The sequence below is a fragment of the Camelus dromedarius genome, chromosome 23 (assembly GCF_036321535.1).
Source record: "Camelus dromedarius isolate mCamDro1 chromosome 23, mCamDro1.pat, whole genome shotgun sequence".
NCBI classification, from domain to species: Eukaryota; Metazoa; Chordata; class Mammalia; order Artiodactyla; family Camelidae; genus Camelus; species Camelus dromedarius.
This window is the reverse complement of record NC_087458.1, coordinates 11152796-11170441: the sequence shown is the minus strand read 5'-3', so window position 1 is coordinate 11170441 and position 17646 is coordinate 11152796. Positions and strand designations below refer to the sequence as shown.

Below are 17646 nucleotides of genomic sequence, written 5' to 3'. Positions count from 1 at the left end.
CGCCCGTGGTGGGCAGAGGGCCGAGGGCAGGGGGTAGGCGACTGCAGGCAGCCGGAGAGCAGTCGGGCGCCCGCGTGGCCGCCGCCGTCCTCGTTAGTATAGTGGTGAGTATCCCCGCCTGTCACGCGGGAGACCGGGGTTCGATTCCCCGACGGGGAGGCCACACGCCCCTTTTTGGTGGCTGGCGCCGCTCTCTGTCCAGCCGCCTGGCCCCAACGGCCCTTCTTCTCGTCCCTCCGCCCTCCAGCGGGGCCTGCCCACCCTCGACCGCCTCCAGCCCTCCACCCCTGCAACCCCTTGCCCGTCCTCCTCGCCGGGCGCTCGGGCGCCACGGCCGAGCGAGGGCCTCCTCTCGACCCCACAAGCGCCCGACGACATTGCGGCCCGCCCACAGTGGCTGCCGCAGTGGGCTCCTTGCGACGCGACGCACACCTGCACAGCTTCACGGCTGCCGGGACGGGTGTGGGGCGGATGAGTCCCGTCCCCTTTCGGTGCCGGGGAGTGGCCTCGCCCAACAGCCGTTGGAGAAGGGCTTTGGCGAGCGGGGAACCAGAGGTGGCGTGCCCGCGGAGGGGTCGGGCCGCGGCGTGCAGCCGAGGGCCCGGCAGCAGCAAGGCAGCGACAGCGCGCCCCCACCCCGCCCCCCGCCCCAGAAGCGTTCGGGCCGGGGGCGAGGGCAGCTGCGTAGGGCTGGAGCGCTTGAGGCGCCCGGGGCGGCCGACGGTGGCGCCTGACGCAGCGCAGAGCTGCTGGCGGACGGGGCGTCGGGGCCGGGCTGCGCCCGGCCGCCGCAGGGGCAGCGGCGGCGGCGGCGAGACCGCGCTCCGGCGAGCCCGGGGCCGGCGTGTCGGGGCGGCCCGGGCTGTGCAGCGTTGGTGGTATAGTGGTGAGCATAGCTGCCTTCCAAGCAGTTGACCCGGGTTCGATTCCCGGCCAACGCAGCGGGCCCATCTTTTGCCGAGCTCCACGGCCGGCCCTCCCGCCCGGGGCCCGTGAGGGAGAGCTGGGAGCTGGGCGCAGAAAAGAGGGAGCTAGGTGGCCTGCGGCTTCTCGCGCGTGTGCGGGAAGGAGGCGCGCAGTGTTTTGAGGGTGCCAGCAAGCAGGAAGAACGCTAGGGCACGTGGCTTGCCAGGGGCGGAGGGCGGCTGGACGTGGAAAGGCCGGGCCTTGGCGCCAAGGCAGCGCCCAGTGGCTGGGTCGAGCAGAGGCAGGCCCGACGCGGAGCCCGACGCTCCCTGGTGGTCTAGTGGTTAGGATTCGGCGCTCTCACCGCCGCGGCCCGGGTTCGATTCCCGGTCAGGGAAGCATTTCTTCTTCCTCTCCGCCTACCAACCTCCCCAGCGCGTCCACAAACACTCCGCCCCCACCCCACCACCACCCCCCTTTTAGCCCACGCGCCAAGCCAACTCGTCCGCTCCTTCTCCCCCGCCCCGTGACCTCAGCGCCCCGACAAGAGCCACCCGGTACCCTCCACCTGCAGCCCCAGGCCCTGGCGTGCAACCTCCACCCTCGTGCCCCGCCAAAACTTTCGGCCTCGCGCGCCCACCCACTCGAGGCCTTCGGCGACGACTCCTGCTCCGACGCTTGCCCCAGCCCCAAACACGACTGGCCGGCGCAGCCGTGGCCACGAGCGTGCTTGGACTCTCAAGCGGCACTGCTTCCGCCACCACAATCCTCGCGGCTGACAAGCCACCCTCTCTTCCCAGCTCAGGCGGTGGTGCTGCTGCTTGTGCTGGTGGTGCTGCTGGTGCTGCTGGTGCTGCTGGTGACGGTGCTGGTGGCCGTGGTGGACAGGGTGCTGGCGATGGCGCTGCAGGTTGTGGCGGCGGCGGCGGTGGTGGTGGTTGGCGGCATCACTGGTGGCCGCGTCGACGGAAAGCGGAAGGCGCGGGAGAGGGCCCTCCGTCTCCAAGTTGGGCCACTTGCCGGGACTGGCCGTCCCTTACGTCTCCTTTCAAGCCAGCGACCAGTCCCGATGGCTTACCTGCTGCGTGCCAGCTCCTGGGCTGCCCTCGAAGCCCGTGGGCCTGTCGTTGGCCTTCAAGGACGCGGGGGTCTTGAACCGCGCAGGGGAGCAGACAGGCTGCCGGGAGGCGGAGGTGTGAAAAGGAACCTGGCCACGTGCTTGTAGTTGGTCGAAAGGGCAGTGGAGGTGAGAAAGCAGGCAGAAACCGGATGCCGCCCGGGAAACTTTAGCTATGCAAGTGGCAGGGTGTGGAGACAGATGCGTGGCAGGGTGGACTACCAGCCAACATGGTATTCGGATTGCATTACCGGTACTCTCAGTCCTGTCACAGAGAGGCAAGAACGTTACCGACGATACCTCCCCCTCCACTAACAGCAAACACACACACACACACGCACACGCGCGCGCGCACACACACACACACACACACATACACACACACCAGAGTCACACACACACACACACACACACATGCACCCCTCACCTGGCTATGACTTCTAATATTCCCCATTCCCACGTTACTATCTATTATTGGATGGACTCCATCCCTCTCTTCAGCCTGTCTTCACCTTCTCCTATGGATTCTGGCCATGGTGAATCACCGACCTCGGTCTCCTCTCAGGCCAGGCTTGGGCGCGTCTGTCAGCAAAGGGTTTGGTGTGCGGTTCACAGCTTGTTTCCTTCAGAGGCAGAGTGGACAGCCGATGAGCTGCAGCGTTTGGCGGCAGCAGTATAGTCGCTGGATTTAGACCAAGCCGGTTCCCCTGTGGAAGGGAGCCCCTGTCGGCATATGGGTGCATCCCATCACCGCAGGCGCTTTTGTCAACGCCCTTGTGGGTGTGTTCGGGGTGAGTGTGGGTGGGCGAGAGTACGGGGTGAAGGTGTTTGTCGCCGTGGTTGGGGGCCACACCACGAGGCTTAGGGAACGGAGCCAGACGACCCCATAGAGAAGGGCCGGCCTTGAGCCTCGGGTTGGGAGGTGGCAGGACGAGTCCAGGGCACTGGGTGGAGCGCAGGTGCGAAGGAGAGGAGTGGGGCTTGCGGGGAACTGGCTAGGAGAGTAGTTGGCCACTCAGGCAGGGGCTCTGCCGAAGCTTGGGCCCGCGGTTGCCCTTGGCCCCCCAATTGCGTGCGGTGTGCGGGTGGGTCCGATGTAGGGAAGAGGGTGGCCATGGAGTAGGAGTGGGTCTGAGGAGCCCGTGGGAGGCCAGGAGTGGCGGAAGTGAGTCTTCTGCACCGGATGTGTGAGAGAGGGGCTGGGGAACTAGGGGCTGGTGGCGGGTAGAGGGGAGCGAGCCTGGAGTCTTCGAGGAAGGGCAGATAGCAAGCAGGGGGGGTGAGTGGGCTGTGGTACGAGGACGATGGTGGGAGAGGACCCCAGCGGGGCGGTGGGTGAGAGGGCGAGACAGGTGGGCTGTGCTTTGAGGTGGTCAGGCTAACCAGGGGGCTGGGGCTGGGGCAGCAGTGTAGGAAGCAGGCAAGGGAAGGAGAGAAACAAGGATAGGAGTCAGAGTCTAGGCGAGGTCTGAATTGAGTGGGGCATTCTACAGCCCCAGAAACGAAGGTAACCTCTCATCAGGAAACACCTTCAATCCGCCAAGTCTCAGGTCTGTGTGTGTGTGTGTGTGTGTGTGTGTGTGTGTGTGTGTGTGTGTGTGGCGGGGTGTGTGGTGGCGTGTGGAGCTTAGGGGATGTGGTTGGGGAGAGTGGCATGTGAGGATGAGGTCGAGAAGTAAAGAGGCTTCAAAGGAGAGTTACCATATGATCCAGCAACCCCACTGCAGGGTATAGATGTGGGAAAGATGAAATCTCCGCTTCGAAAATATACAAGTACCGCACCCCTCCTCCACGTTCCTAGCAACACTATTTGCAATAGCTGAGACCCGGGATGAACCCAAAGTCCCATGAGTGGACGAAGGATCTAAAAGGATGCGTTGCATAAATATACCGTAGAATATCACTCAGCCATAAAGGAGGATGGAATATTGTCATTTGAGGCCACATGGATGGAACTAGAGTCCATCAAATTACGTGAAGTAAGTCAGACTGAGAAATATAAATATTATATAATATCACTTCCGGGTGGAATCTAAAACATAATAGACATGAATCTATGGACAAAACAGAAACACACTCCACAGACATCGAAAACCAACTGACGGTTATGCGAGGGGAAAGGGAAGGCTGGAGGGATCAGTTAGGAGTGTGGGATTAACAGATACACGCTACTGTGTATAAAATAGAGAAGCAACACGGACTTGCGGAATAACAGGGAACGATCTGCAATGTCTTGGAATAACCTATGAAGGAAACTAATCTGAAAATACAATATACATACAAACCGAACGACTGTGCTGTACACCCGACCTAATACAGGACTGGAAATCAACTACACTTCAACGACAACGACAACAACAATGAAGGCACCAAAGGAGAGCTACCATATGATCCAGCAACCCCACTGCTGGGTACCTACGTGGGAAAGATGAAACCTCTACTTCGAAAGGTTACATGCACCGCCCCCCTCCTCAAGGACTTCTTAGCAGCACTATTTGCAATAGCCGAGACCCAGAATGAACCCAAGGGCCCATGAGTGGACGGTGGACTTAAGAAGATGTGCTGTAGAAACCTACCATCGCATATTACTCAGCCCCAATGGACGATGAAATACTGTCATTCGCAGCCACATGAATGGACCTAGAGTCTATCACACTGTGTGAAGAAAGGCAGATATAGAGCAAGATAAATATTATATGATATCGAATTCCAGGTGGAATCTAATACATAATTGACATTTGTCTATGTACAAAATAGAAAAACACTCTGCAGACATCGATAACCAAGTGACGGGTATGCATGTGGAAAGGGAAAATTGGAGGTATCAGTTAGGAGTATGTGTTTAACAGATACACGCTACTGTGTACAAAATAGAGAAGCAACACGGACTTGCTGAATAACACAGGGAACGATACTTCAATGTCCTGGAATACCCTATAATGGAAAATAATCTGTAAATACAGTATACATTCTAAACCGAATCACTTTGCTGTGTACTTGAAACTAATACGGTCTTAGAAATCAACTACACTTCAACGACAATGAAAACAACAATGAAGGCACCAATGGAGAGTTACCATATGATCCAGCCGTCCCCATCCTGAGTATGTATGCGGAAAAGACAAAACCTCTAATTGGGAAAGATACGTACACCTCAATGTTCATAGCAGCACCGTGGGCCATAGCCATGACAGGGGAAAAAATCCCAGGTGTCATTCCGTGGATGATTGGCTTAAGGAAATTTGAGATATAGATAGGTAGAGAGAGAGATAGAAAGATAGAGAGATCGATCGATAGATATCGATAGAAAAACAGATAAGAGAGAGAGAGATTTTCAATGTATTAAAATCAATCTCATGGAATATTACTCAGCCATAAAAAGCATGAGAGCTTGTCATTTGCAGTAACACGGATGGATCTAGCTAGCACCGAACCTCGTATAATAAGTCAGACAGAAGGACCAAAATACATATATGTGGAATCCAAACAATAGTACAAGTTAACCTCTGTGCAAAACAGGAACAGATTGACAGATAGAGAGAACAGCCTTACTGTTACCCAAGGGGAACGTGTACGCGAGGGATCAATTAGGAGCTGGTATTAGCGGGTACGAATAACAGGATTTATGGCACAGCACCGAGAATTATATTCAACGTCTCGTAATTACCTGTAACGGAAAGTAACGATCTATATGCGTATATATACACATGTATAGAAAAGATAATCAGTTTACTGTACCCCTGAAAATAACACAATAATGTAAATCAACTATACTTCTATTAAAATGAAAATTCAAAAATATAAAAATTAAAAATGAGGCCAAACGGACACACGCAAGGGCAGTACCCTTGACAAAGTAGGATTTGATGGTGCTGGGGGGTGGTGTCGCTAGGTGGGGTGCCAGTGGTGGGAGGAGGGCTTCAGGGGAGGGGGTGGTGTTTGTTGTTGGGGTGTTGGTGGTGATGGTGGTTTTAGTGGTGGGGGAGCGGGCGGGTGTTCGAAAAATATTTCGGCTGAGGGACGTAAAGTGAACATAGAGTGCACTCTGCCCTGATATTGTGGAATTCCTCTTTGGAATTCCTCGTGCAGGATAACGCTTTGGGGACACTCCTGGGGAGTGCAATGTAGCCCTCCCAGGGGCGGCAGCTTTTCGGTTCCTGGTTGAGCAAACACTGTGTAACTTTCCGAGTGTGGGGAGAGTGAGGCAGAGAGCGGGGAAGCGCGGTGAAACGTGAAGAGGTGGGGCGAGCGGGTGCCAGTGTAGGGTATTCCTTCCAGTGCACCGTGTGACCCCAGCGGGATCAGGGTAAGAAAGAGAAAAGGGACAAGGAAGGTGTGTGGGCGCGAGAGTGGCTGAGCCCGCAAGGCGTCAGGTCACGGAGGCTTGGCTCTCGGGGTTGGGGTTTTCGTCCCACGGAGGGTAGGGGGCGCCGGCGTGGGCAGGACAGGAGAGGGAAGGTGCGGCGGTGGGCTGCGGGTGGGAGCATGCTGTGGTAGGACAGGTGCCTTGAGCGTGGGAGAGGGGAAGCCTAGCTCCGCTGTGGGCTGCGGGACCAAAAGGGGACTGGGTCGCTGCATGGGCCGGGAATCGAACCCGGGCCTCCCGCGTGGCAGGCGAGAATTCTACCACTGAACCACCCATGCACCGATGGCCGCCGCCGCCCGACGCCGCCCCAGCGGCGCTCGCCGCCAACCGCCAGACACTGGTGGCTCGCTGCTCGCCCATGGACATCCGCTCCATGTGAGCAGGAGGCGGTGAGTGACCTGAAGGAGAGGCTCCGGGGGAACGGGGAGGACCCCCAGGGCACGGCGCGGTCGGAGGGAAGGAGGGACGCAGGGACGGAGGCGGACTCGGCCCAACCTGCGCTTCCGAATCTGCCGTCCAGGGCCGCCGCCAGACTGTCAGTGTCGCCGGAGGAAGCCAGGAACCGGACCCAGCCTGGCCTGCGCCCGAATTCCAGTCAGGGCAGGCGACGCGTGGCAGGTGCGGCTGAGCTCCGACGCTCCTCACAGCGACCGCCGGCCCTGGCCCAAAGTCCCTCTGGCGCCTGGCTTTCTCGCTCGTGCCGGGCGTTGGCGGGCAGCAGGCTGGAGAGGGGATGGGAGCTCGGGCTGTGAGGAGACAGCGAGTGTGGGACATGGGCGCCTGGGAGCGCCGCCGCCGCCGCCGCCGCCGCGCCAATGACCAGCGCTGTCTGAGCCTGGCTTCTGCGCTCCTGCCGGCCGCTCTCCCGAAGGGTCCCGCTCCGGTGCGTTGGTCGTGAGGAGGAGCACTTTGGCCGAGTGGCTGCTGGCTCGTGGACAGCCGTCTGAGGGAGCGCGCCGGGGTGTGGCTGGGTCCGGCCGGGGCAGCGGCTTCTCGCGTGAACATGCGCTGTGGCGCCAAGGTGGGTGAAAGAAGTGCCGCGAAGGCCTGCACTGCGAAGGCGAGGAGGGCATGTGTCCTGAACGGCAGTTTCCAGAGGGTTCCCCCTGGGCTGTTTCCGTGAGGCCGGCGCACAGGACTGGGCAGGAAGAGCAGCTGTGGCTGAGGAGGTCCTGCGTGTGAGAGGCGTCGTGTGGGTGTCGCGTCGAGGGGGCCGGAGTCTGGGGAGCTGGCAAGAGTGCGAGGCAGGAACGGAGTGTGAGGCGGTAGGGTGTTGTCCAGGCCCGGGACGGGCCGGGTGCAGCATTTGTTGGGCGGGCCAAAAAAGGCTGGCTTGTCAGGAGTGGGATTCGAACCCACGCCTCCAGGGGAGACTGCGACCTGAACGCAGCGCCTTAGACCGCTCGGCCATCCTGACGGCGGGCCTGGGCGCGTCGCCGCTCGGCTGGCTGGGACCCGACGCGACGCGGACACCGATGCCCTTGGCCCGACGCGGTGCTCTGCGCCAGGGGGCGGCCGTCCGGCTGCGCGACGGACCGGGCGCGCGCCGGCCAACGGGGCAGCGAGGCCAGCCGTCGCGCCCGGCTCCGCCGCCGCCGCCCCCTCGCCCACCCCTGGCCCGGGACCCAGCCGTGTGCCGCGTCCGGCCAGCTTCTGCCGCCGGCCGCGCCCACCCCTCCGCCTCTTCTCCCGGGACGTGGCACGGCGAGCGCCCACCTCCTCCTCACAGCCTTGCTTGAGCTCTCCGGCCCCCTCGGGCCCCCTCCTCCCGGCGCGATCCTGGCGTCGGGGGCTATAGGCAGCGCGCACTGGGAGTTTCCAGCGCCACGCGGATCCGTGTCCCTGGCGGGGTCCCGGGCTGCCTCCTTGCATGACGCGTTTGGTGTGGTGTCGGGTCGGGTCGGGTCGGGTCGGGCACGTGGCGGGCGCCCGTGGTGGGCAGAGGGCCGAGGGCAGGGGGTAGGCGACTGCAGGCAGCCGGAGAGCAGTCGGGCGCCCGCGTGGCCGCCGCCGTCCTCGTTAGTATAGTGGTGAGTATCCCCGCCTGTCACGCGGGAGACCGGGGTTCGATTCCCCGACGGGGAGGCCACACGCCCCTTTTTGGTGGCTGGCGCCGCTCTCTGTCCAGCCGCCTGGCCCCAACGGCCCTTCTTCTCGTCCCTCCGCCCTCCAGCGGGGCCTGCCCACCCTCGACCGCCTCCAGCCCTCCACCCCTGCAACCCCTTGCCCGTCCTCCTCGCCGGGCGCTCGGGCGCCACGGCCGAGCGAGGGCCTCCTCTCGACCCCACAAGCGCCCGACGACATTGCGGCCCGCCCACAGTGGCTGCCGCAGTGGGCTCCTTGCGACGCGACGCACACCTGCACAGCTTCACGGCTGCCGGGACGGGTGTGGGGCGGATGAGTCCCGTCCCCTTTCGGTGCCGGGGAGTGGCCTCGCCCAACAGCCGTTGGAGAAGGGCTTTGGCGAGCGGGGAACCAGAGGTGGCGTGCCCGCGGAGGGGTCGGGCCGCGGCGTGCAGCCGAGGGCCCGGCAGCAGCAAGGCAGCGACAGCGCGCCCCCACCCCGCCCCCCGCCCCAGAAGCGTTCGGGCCGGGGGCGAGGGCAGCTGCGTAGGGCTGGAGCGCTTGAGGCGCCCGGGGCGGCCGACGGTGGCGCCTGACGCAGCGCAGAGCTGCTGGCGGACGGGGCGTCGGGGCCGGGCTGCGCCCGGCCGCCGCAGGGGCAGCGGCGGCGGCGGCGAGACCGCGCTCCGGCGAGCCCGGGGCCGGCGTGTCGGGGCGGCCCGGGCTGTGCAGCGTTGGTGGTATAGTGGTGAGCATAGCTGCCTTCCCAGCAGTTGACCCGGGTTCGATTCCCGGCCAACGCAGCGGGCCCATCTTTTGCCGAGCTCCACGGCCGGCCCTCCCGCCCGGGGCCCGTGAGGGAGAGCTGGGAGCTGGGCGCAGAAAAGAGGGAGCTAGGTGGCCTGCGGCTTCTCGCGCGTGTGCGGGAAGGAGGCGCGCAGTGTTTTGAGGGTGCCAGCAAGCAGGAAGAACGCTAGGGCACGTGGCTTGCCAGGGGCGGAGGGCGGCTGGACGTGGAAAGGCCGGGCCTTGGCGCCAAGGCAGCGCCCAGTGGCTGGGTCGAGCAGAGGCAGGCCCGACGCGGAGCCCGACGCTCCCTGGTGGTCTAGTGGTTAGGATTCGGCGCTCTCACCGCCGCGGCCCGGGTTCGATTCCCGGTCAGGGAAGCATTTCTTCTTCCTCTCCGCCTACCAACCTCCCCAGCGCGTCCACAAACACTCCGCCCCCACCCCACCACCACCCCCCTTTTAGCCCACGCGCCAAGCCAACTCGTCCGCTCCTTCTCCCCCGCCCCGTGACCTCAGCGCCCCGACAAGAGCCACCCGGTACCCTCCACCTGCAGCCCCAGGCCCTGGCGTGCAACCTCCACCCTCGTGCCCCGCCAAAACTTTCGGCCTCGCGCGCCCACCCACTCGAGGCCTTCGGCGACGACTCCTGCTCCGACGCTTGCCCCAGCCCCAAACACGACTGGCCGGCGCAGCCGTGGCCACGAGCGTGCTTGGACTCTCAAGCGGCACTGCTTCCGCCACCACAATCCTCGCGGCTGACAAGCCACCCTCTCTTCCCAGCTCAGGCGGTGGTGCTGCTGCTTGTGCTGGTGGTGCTGCTGGTGCTGCTGGTGCTGCTGGTGACGGTGCTGGTGGCCGTGGTGGACAGGGTGCTGGCGATGGCGCTGCAGGTTGTGGCGGCGGCGGCGGTGGTGGTGGTTGGCGGCATCACTGGTGGCCGCGTCGACGGAAAGCGGAAGGCGCGGGAGAGGGCCCTCCGTCTCCAAGTTGGGCCACTTGCCGGGACTGGCCGTCCCTTACGTCTCCTTTCAAGCCAGCGACCAGTCCCGATGGCTTACCTGCTGCGTGCCAGCTCCTGGGCTGCCCTCGAAGCCCGTGGGCCTGTCGTTGGCCTTCAAGGACGCGGGGGTCTTGAACCGCGCAGGGGAGCAGACAGGCTGCCGGGAGGCGGAGGTGTGAAAAGGAACCTGGCCACGTGCTTGTAGTTGGTCGAAAGGGCAGTGGAGGTGAGAAAGCAGGCAGAAACCGGATGCCGCCCGGGAAACTTTAGCTATGCAAGTGGCAGGGTGTGGAGACAGATGCGTGGCAGGGTGGACTACCAGCCAACATGGTATTCGGATTGCATTACCGGTACTCTCAGTCCTGTCACAGAGAGGCAAGAACGTTACCGACGATACCTCCCCCTCCACTAACAGCAAACACACACACACACACGCACACGCGCGCGCGCACACACACACACACACACACATACACACACACCAGAGTCACACACACACACACACACACACATGCACCCCTCACCTGGCTATGACTTCTAATATTCCCCATTCCCACGTTACTATCTATTATTGGATGGACTCCATCCCTCTCTTCAGCCTGTCTTCACCTTCTCCTATGGATTCTGGCCATGGTGAATCACCGACCTCGGTCTCCTCTCAGGCCAGGCTTGGGCGCGTCTGTCAGCAAAGGGTTTGGTGTGCGGTTCACAGCTTGTTTCCTTCAGAGGCAGAGTGGACAGCCGATGAGCTGCAGCGTTTGGCGGCAGCAGTATAGTCGCTGGATTTAGAGCAAGCCGGTTCCCCTGTGGAAGGGAGCCCCTGTCGGCATATGGGTGCATCCCATCACCGCAGGCGCTTTCGTCAACGCCCTTGTGGGTGTGTTCGGGGTGAGTGTGGGTGGGCGAGAGTACGGGGTGAAGGTGTTTGTCGCCGTGGTTGGGGGCCACACCACGAGGCTTAGGGAACGGAGCCAGACGACCCCATAGAGAAGGGCCGGCCTTGAGCCTCGGGTTGGGAGGTGGCAGGACGAGTCCAGGGCACTGGGTGGAGTGCAGGTGCGAAGGAAAAGAGTGGGGCTTGCGGGGAACTGGCTAGGAGAGTAGTTGGCCACTCAGGCAGGGGCTCTGCCGAAGCTTGGGCCCGCGGTTGCCCTTGGCCCCCCAATTGCGTGCGGTGTGCGGGTGGGTCCGATGTAGGGAAGAGGGTGGCCATGGAGTAGGAGTGGGTCTGAGGAGCCCGTGGGAGGCCAGGAGTGGCGGAAGTGAGTCTTCTGCACCGGATGTGTGAGAGAGGGGCTGGGGAACTAGGGGCTGGTGGCGGGTAGAGGGGAGCGAGCCTGGAGTCTTCGAGGAAGGGCAGATAGCAAGCAGGGGGGGTGAGTGGGCTGTGGTACGAGGACGATGGTGGGAGAGGACCTCAGCGGGGCGGTGGGTGAGAGGGCGAGACAGGTGGGCTGTGCTTTGAGGTGGTCAGGCTAACCAGGGGGCTGGGGCTGGGGCAGCAGTGTAGGAAGCAGGCAAGGGAAGGAGAGAAACAAGGATAGGAGTCAGAGTCTAGGCGAGGTCTGAATTGAGTGGGGCATTCTACAGCCCCAGAAACGAAGGTAACCTCTCATCAGGAAACACCTTCAATCCGCCAAGTCTCAGGTCTGTGTGTGTGTGTGTGTGTGTGTGTGTGTGTGTGTGTGTGTGTGTGTGTATGTGTGTGTGTGTGTGTGTGTGGCGGGGTGTGTGGTGGCGTGTGGAGCTTAGGGGATGTGGTTGGGGAGAGTGGCATGTGAGGATGAGGTCGAGAAGTAAAGAGGCTTCAAAGGAGAGTTACCATATGATCCAGCAACCCCACTGCAGGGTATAGATGTGGGAAAGATGAAATCTCCGCTTCGAAAATATACAAGTACCGCACCCCTCCTCCACGTTCCTAGCAACACTATTTGCAATAGCTGAGACCCGGGATGAACCCAAAGTCCCATGAGTGGATGAAGGATCTAAAAGGATGCGTTGCATAAATATACCGTAGAATATCACTCAGCCATAAAGGAGGATGGAATATTGTCATTTGAGGCCACATGGATGGAACTAGAGTCCATCAAATTACGTGAAGTAAGTCAGACTGAGAAATATAAATATTATATAATATCACTTCCGGGTGGAATCTAAAACATAATAGACATGAATCTATGGACAAAACAGAAACACACTCCACAGACATCGAAAACCAACTGACGGTTATGCGAGGGGAAAGGGAAGGCTGGAGGGATCAGTTAGGAGTGTGGGATTAACAGATACACGCTACTGTGTATAAAATAGAGAAGCAACACGGACTTGCGGAATAACAGGGAACGATCTGCAATGTCTTGGAATAACCTATGAAGGAAACTAATCTGAAAATACAATATACATACAAACCGAACGACTGTGCTGTACACCCGACCTAATACAGGACTGGAAATCAACTACACTTCAACGACAACGACAACAACAATGAAGGCACCAAAGGAGAGCTACCATATGATCCAGCAACCCCACTGCTGGGTACCTACGTGGGAAAGATGAAACCTCTACTTCGAAAGGTTACATGCACCGCCCCCCTCCTCCAGGACCTTCCTAGCAGCACTATTTGCAATAGCCGAGACCCAGAATGAACCCAAGGGCCCATGAGTGGACGGTGGACTTAAGAAGATGTGCTGTAGAAACCTACCATCGCATATTACTCAGCCCCAATGGACGATGAAATACTGTCATTCGCAGCCACATGAATGGACCTAGAGTCTATCACACTGTGTGAAGAAAGGCAGATATAGAGCAAGATAAATATTATATGATATCGAATTCCAGGTGGAATCTAATACATAATTGACATTTGTCTATGTACAAAATAGAAAAACACTCTGCAGACATCGATAACCAAGTGACGGGTATGCATGTGGAAAGGGAAAATTGGAGGTATCAGTTAGGAGTATGTGTTTAACAGATACACGCTACTGTGTACAAAATAGAGAAGCAACACGGACTTGCTGAATAACACAGGGAACGATACTTCAATGTCCTGGAATACCCTATAATGGAAAATAATCTGTAAATACAGTATACATTCTAAACCGAATCACTTTGCTGTGTACTTGAAACTAATACGGTCTTAGAAATCAACTACACTTCAACGACAATGAAAACAACAATGAAGGCACCAATGGAGAGTTACCATATGATCCAGCCGTCCCCATCCTGAGTATGTATGCGGAAAAGACAAAACCTCTAATTGGGAAAGATACGTACACCTCAATGTTCATAGCAGCACCGTGGGCCATAGCCATGACAGGGGAAAAAATCCCAGGTGTCATTCCGTGGATGATTGGCTTAAGGAAATTTGAGATATAGATAGGTAGAGAGAGAGATAGAAAGATAGAGAGATCGATCGATAGATATCGATAGAAAAACAGATAAGAGAGAGAGGGATTTTCAATGTATTAAAGTCAATCTCGTGGAATATTACTCAGCCATAAAAAAGCATGAGATCTTGTCATTTGCAGCAACACGGATGGACCTAGAGAGCACCGAACCTAGTATAATAAGTCAGACAGAAGGACAAAAATACATACTTGTGGAATCCAAACAATAGTACAAGTGAACCTCTGTGCAAAACAGAAACAGATTCACACAGAGAGAGAACAAACTTACAGTTACCCAAGGGGAACGTGTAGGCGAGGGATCAATTAGGAGCTGGTGTTAGCGTGTAGGAACAACAGAATTTACGGTACAGCACCGAGAAGTATATTCAACGTCTCGTAATTACCTGTAACGGAAAGTAACGATCTATATGCGTATATATACACATGTATAGAAAAGATAATCAGTTTACTGTACCCCTGAAAATAACACAATACTGTAAATCAACTATACTTCTATTAAAATGAAAATTCAAAAATATAAAAATTAAAAATGAGGCCAAACGGACACACGCAAGGGCAGTACCCTTGACAAAGTAGGATTTGATGGTGCTGGGGGGTGGTGTCGCTAGGTGGGGTGCCAGTGGTGGGAGGAGGGCTTCAGGGGAGGGGGTGGTGTTTGTTGTTGGGGTGTTGGTGGTGATGGTGGTTTTAGTGGTGGGGGAGCGGGCGGGTGTTCGAAAAATATTTCGGCTGAGGGACGTAAAGTGAACATAGAGTGCACTCTGCCCTGATATTGTGGAATTCCTCTTTGGAATTCCTCGTGCAGGATAACGCTTTGGGGACACTCCTGGGGAGTGCAATGTAGCCCTCCCAGGGGCGGCAGCTTTTCGGTTCCTGGTTGAGCAAACACTGTGTAACTTTCCGAGTGTGGGGAGAGTGAGGCAGAGAGCGGGGAAGCGCGGTGAAACGTGAAGAGGTGGGGCGAGCGGGTGCCAGTGTAGGGTATTCCTTCCAGTGCACCGTGTGACCCCAGCGGGATCAGGGTAAGAAAGAGAAAAGGGACAAGGAAGGTGTGTGGGCGCGAGAGTGGCTGAGCCCGCAAGGCGTCAGGTCACGGAGGCTTGGCTCTCGGGGTTGGGGTTTTCGTCCCACGGAGGGTAGGGGGCGCCGGCGTGGGCAGGACAGGAGAGGGAAGGTGCGGCGGTGGGCTGCGGGTGGGAGCATGCTGTGGTAGGACAGGTGCCTTGAGCGTGGGAGAGGGGAAGCCTAGCTCCGCTGTGGGCTGCGGGACCAAAAGGGGACTGGGTCGCTGCATGGGCCGGGAATCGAACCCGGGCCTCCCGCGTGGCAGGCGAGAATTCTACCACTGAACCACCCATGCACCGATGGCCGCCGCCGCCCGACGCCGCCCCAGCGGCGCTCGCCGCCAACCGCCAGACACTGGTGGCTCGCTGCTCGCCCATGGACATCCGCTCCATGTGAGCAGGAGGCGGTGAGTGACCTGAAGGAGAGGCTCCGGGGGAACGGGGAGGACCCCCAGGGCACGGCGCGGTCGGAGGGAAGGAGGGACGCAGGGACGGAGGCGGACTCGGCCCAACCTGCGCTTCCGAATCTGCCGTCCAGGGCCGCCGCCAGACTGTCAGTGTCGCCGGAGGAAGCCAGGAACCGGACCCAGCCTGGCCTGCGCCCGAATTCCAGTCAGGGCAGGCGACGCGTGGCAGGTGCGGCTGAGCTCCGACGCTCCTCACAGCGACCGCCGGCCCTGGCCCAAAGTCCCTCTGGCGCCTGGCTTTCTCGCTCGTGCCGGGCGTTGGCGGGCAGCAGGCTGGAGAGGGGATGGGAGCTCGGGCTGTGAGGAGACAGCGAGTGTGGGACATGGGCGCCTGGGAGCGCCGCCGCCGCCGCCGCCGCCGCGCCAATGACCAGCGCTGTCTGAGCCTGGCTTCTGCGCTCCTGCCGGCCGCTCTCCCGAAGGGTCCCGCTCCGGTGCGTTGGTCGTGAGGAGGAGCACTTTGGCCGAGTGGCTGCTGGCTCGTGGACAGCCGTCTGAGGGAGCGCGCCGGGGTGTGGCTGGGTCCGGCCGGGGCAGCGGCTTCTCGCGTGAACATGCGCTGTGGCGCCAAGGTGGGTGAAAGAAGTGCCGCGAAGGCCTGCACTGCGAAGGCGAGGAGGGCATGTGTCCTGAACGGCAGTTTCCAGAGGGTTCCCCCTGGGCTGTTTCCGTGAGGCCGGCGCACAGGACTGGGCAGGAAGAGCAGCTGTGGCTGAGGAGGTCCTGCGTGTGAGAGGCGTCGTGTGGGTGTCGCGTCGAGGGGGCCGGAGTCTGGGGAGCTGGCAAGAGTGCGAGGCAGGAACGGAGTGTGAGGCGGTAGGGTGTTGTCCAGGCCCGGGACGGGCCGGGTGCAGCATTTGTTGGGCGGGCCAAAAAAGGCTGGCTTGTCAGGAGTGGGATTCGAACCCACGCCTCCAGGGGAGACTGCGACCTGAACGCAGCGCCTTAGACCGCTCGGCCATCCTGACGGCGGGCCTGGGCGCGTCGCCGCTCGGCTGGCTGGGACCCGACGCGACGCGGACACCGATGCCCTTGGCCCGACGCGGTGCTCTGCGCCAGGGGGCGGCCGTCCGGCTGCGCGACGGACCGGGCGCGCGCCGGCCAACGGGGCAGCGAGGCCAGCCGTCGCGCCCGGCTCCGCCGCCGCCGCCCCCTCGCCCACCCCTGGCCCGGGACCCAGCCGTGTGCCGCGTCCGGCCAGCTTCTGCCGCCGGCCGCGCCCACCCCTCCGCCTCTTCTCCCGGGACGTGGCACGGCGAGCGCCCACCTCCTCCTCACAGCCTTGCTTGAGCTCTCCGGCCCCCTCGGGCCCCCTCCTCCCGGCGCGATCCTGGCGTCGGGGGCTATAGGCAGCGCGCACTGGGAGTTTCCAGCGCCACGCGGATCCGTGTCCCTGGCGGGGTCCCGGGCTGCCTCCTTGCATGACGCGTTTGGTGTGGTGTCGGGTCGGGTCGGGTCGGGTCGGGCACGTGGCGGGCGCCCGTGGTGGGCAGAGGGCCGAGGGCAGGGGGTAGGCGACTGCAGGCAGCCGGAGAGCAGTCGGGCGCCCGCGTGGCCGCCGCCGTCCTCGTTAGTATAGTGGTGAGTATCCCCGCCTGTCACGCGGGAGACCGGGGTTCGATTCCCCGACGGGGAGGCCACACGCCCCTTTTTGGTGGCTGGCGCCGCTCTCTGTCCAGCCGCCTGGCCCCAACGGCCCTTCTTCTCGTCCCTCCGCCCTCCAGCGGGGCCTGCCCACCCTCGACCGCCTCCAGCCCTCCACCCCTGCAACCCCTTGCCCGTCCTCCTCGCCGGGCGCTCGGGCGCCACGGCCGAGCGAGGGCCTCCTCTCGACCCCACAAGCGCCCGACGACATTGCGGCCCGCCCACAGTGGCTGCCGCAGTGGGCTCCTTGCGACGCGACGCACACCTGCACAGCTTCACGGCTGCCGGGACGGGTGTGGGGCGGATGAGTCCCGTCCCCTTTCGGTGCCGGGGAGTGGCCTCGCCCAACAGCCGTTGGAGAAGGGCTTTGGCGAGCGGGGAACCAGAGGTGGCGTGCCCGCGGAGGGGTCGGGCCGCGGCGTGCAGCCGAGGGCCCGGCAGCAGCAAGGCAGCGACAGCGCGCCCCCACCCCGCCCCCCGCCCCAGAAGCGTTCGGGCCGGGGGCGAGGGCAGCTGCGTAGGGCTGGAGCGCTTGAGGCGCCCGGGGCGGCCGACGGTGGCGCCTGACGCAGCGCAGAGCTGCTGGCGGACGGGGCGTCGGGGCCGGGCTGCGCCCGGCCGCCGCAGGGGCAGCGGCGGCGGCGGCGAGACCGCGCTCCGGCGAGCCCGGGGCCGGCGTGTCGGGGCGGCCCGGGCTGTGCAGCGTTGGTGGTATAGTGGTGAGCATAGCTGCCTTCCAAGCAGTTGACCCGGGTTCGATTCCCGGCCAACGCAGCGGGCCCATCTTTTGCCGAGCTCCACGGCCGGCCCTCCCGCCCGGGGC

General features: G+C 61.2%; 12 non-coding genes across 12 annotated transcripts; 8 read left to right on the top strand and 4 right to left on the bottom strand.

Annotated features, from left to right (window-relative positions):
• Positions 1–87: 87 nt before the first annotated feature.
• TRNAD-GUC (transfer RNA aspartic acid (anticodon GUC)) lies at positions 88–159 on the top strand. The gene has a single exon. It is a non-coding gene; the product is annotated as a tRNA-Asp (tRNA).
• A 710-nt stretch (positions 160–869) lies between these two features.
• Positions 870–941, top strand: TRNAG-UCC (transfer RNA glycine (anticodon UCC)). The gene has a single exon. It is a non-coding gene; the product is annotated as a tRNA-Gly (tRNA).
• Positions 942–1232: 291 nt separating this feature from the next.
• On the top strand, positions 1233–1304 carry TRNAE-CUC (transfer RNA glutamic acid (anticodon CUC)). The gene has a single exon. It is a non-coding gene; the product is annotated as a tRNA-Glu (tRNA).
• A 5292-nt stretch (positions 1305–6596) lies between these two features.
• Positions 6597–6667, bottom strand: TRNAG-GCC (transfer RNA glycine (anticodon GCC)). Its single transcript has one exon. It is a non-coding gene; the product is annotated as a tRNA-Gly (tRNA).
• A 1056-nt stretch (positions 6668–7723) lies between these two features.
• Positions 7724–7806, bottom strand: TRNAL-CAG (transfer RNA leucine (anticodon CAG)). Its single transcript has one exon. It is a non-coding gene; the product is annotated as a tRNA-Leu (tRNA).
• A 596-nt stretch (positions 7807–8402) lies between these two features.
• TRNAD-GUC (transfer RNA aspartic acid (anticodon GUC)) lies at positions 8403–8474 on the top strand. Its single transcript has one exon. It is a non-coding gene; the product is annotated as a tRNA-Asp (tRNA).
• A 710-nt stretch (positions 8475–9184) lies between these two features.
• On the top strand, positions 9185–9256 carry TRNAG-UCC (transfer RNA glycine (anticodon UCC)). Its single transcript has one exon. It is a non-coding gene; the product is annotated as a tRNA-Gly (tRNA).
• Positions 9257–9547: 291 nt separating this feature from the next.
• Positions 9548–9619, top strand: TRNAE-CUC (transfer RNA glutamic acid (anticodon CUC)). Its single transcript has one exon. It is a non-coding gene; the product is annotated as a tRNA-Glu (tRNA).
• Positions 9620–14937: 5318 nt separating this feature from the next.
• On the bottom strand, positions 14938–15008 carry TRNAG-GCC (transfer RNA glycine (anticodon GCC)). The gene has a single exon. It is a non-coding gene; the product is annotated as a tRNA-Gly (tRNA).
• Positions 15009–16064: 1056 nt separating this feature from the next.
• Positions 16065–16147, bottom strand: TRNAL-CAG (transfer RNA leucine (anticodon CAG)). Its single transcript has one exon. It is a non-coding gene; the product is annotated as a tRNA-Leu (tRNA).
• Positions 16148–16743: 596 nt separating this feature from the next.
• On the top strand, positions 16744–16815 carry TRNAD-GUC (transfer RNA aspartic acid (anticodon GUC)). Its single transcript has one exon. It is a non-coding gene; the product is annotated as a tRNA-Asp (tRNA).
• A 710-nt stretch (positions 16816–17525) lies between these two features.
• On the top strand, positions 17526–17597 carry TRNAG-UCC (transfer RNA glycine (anticodon UCC)). Its single transcript has one exon. It is a non-coding gene; the product is annotated as a tRNA-Gly (tRNA).
• Positions 17598–17646: the final 49 nt, after the last annotated feature.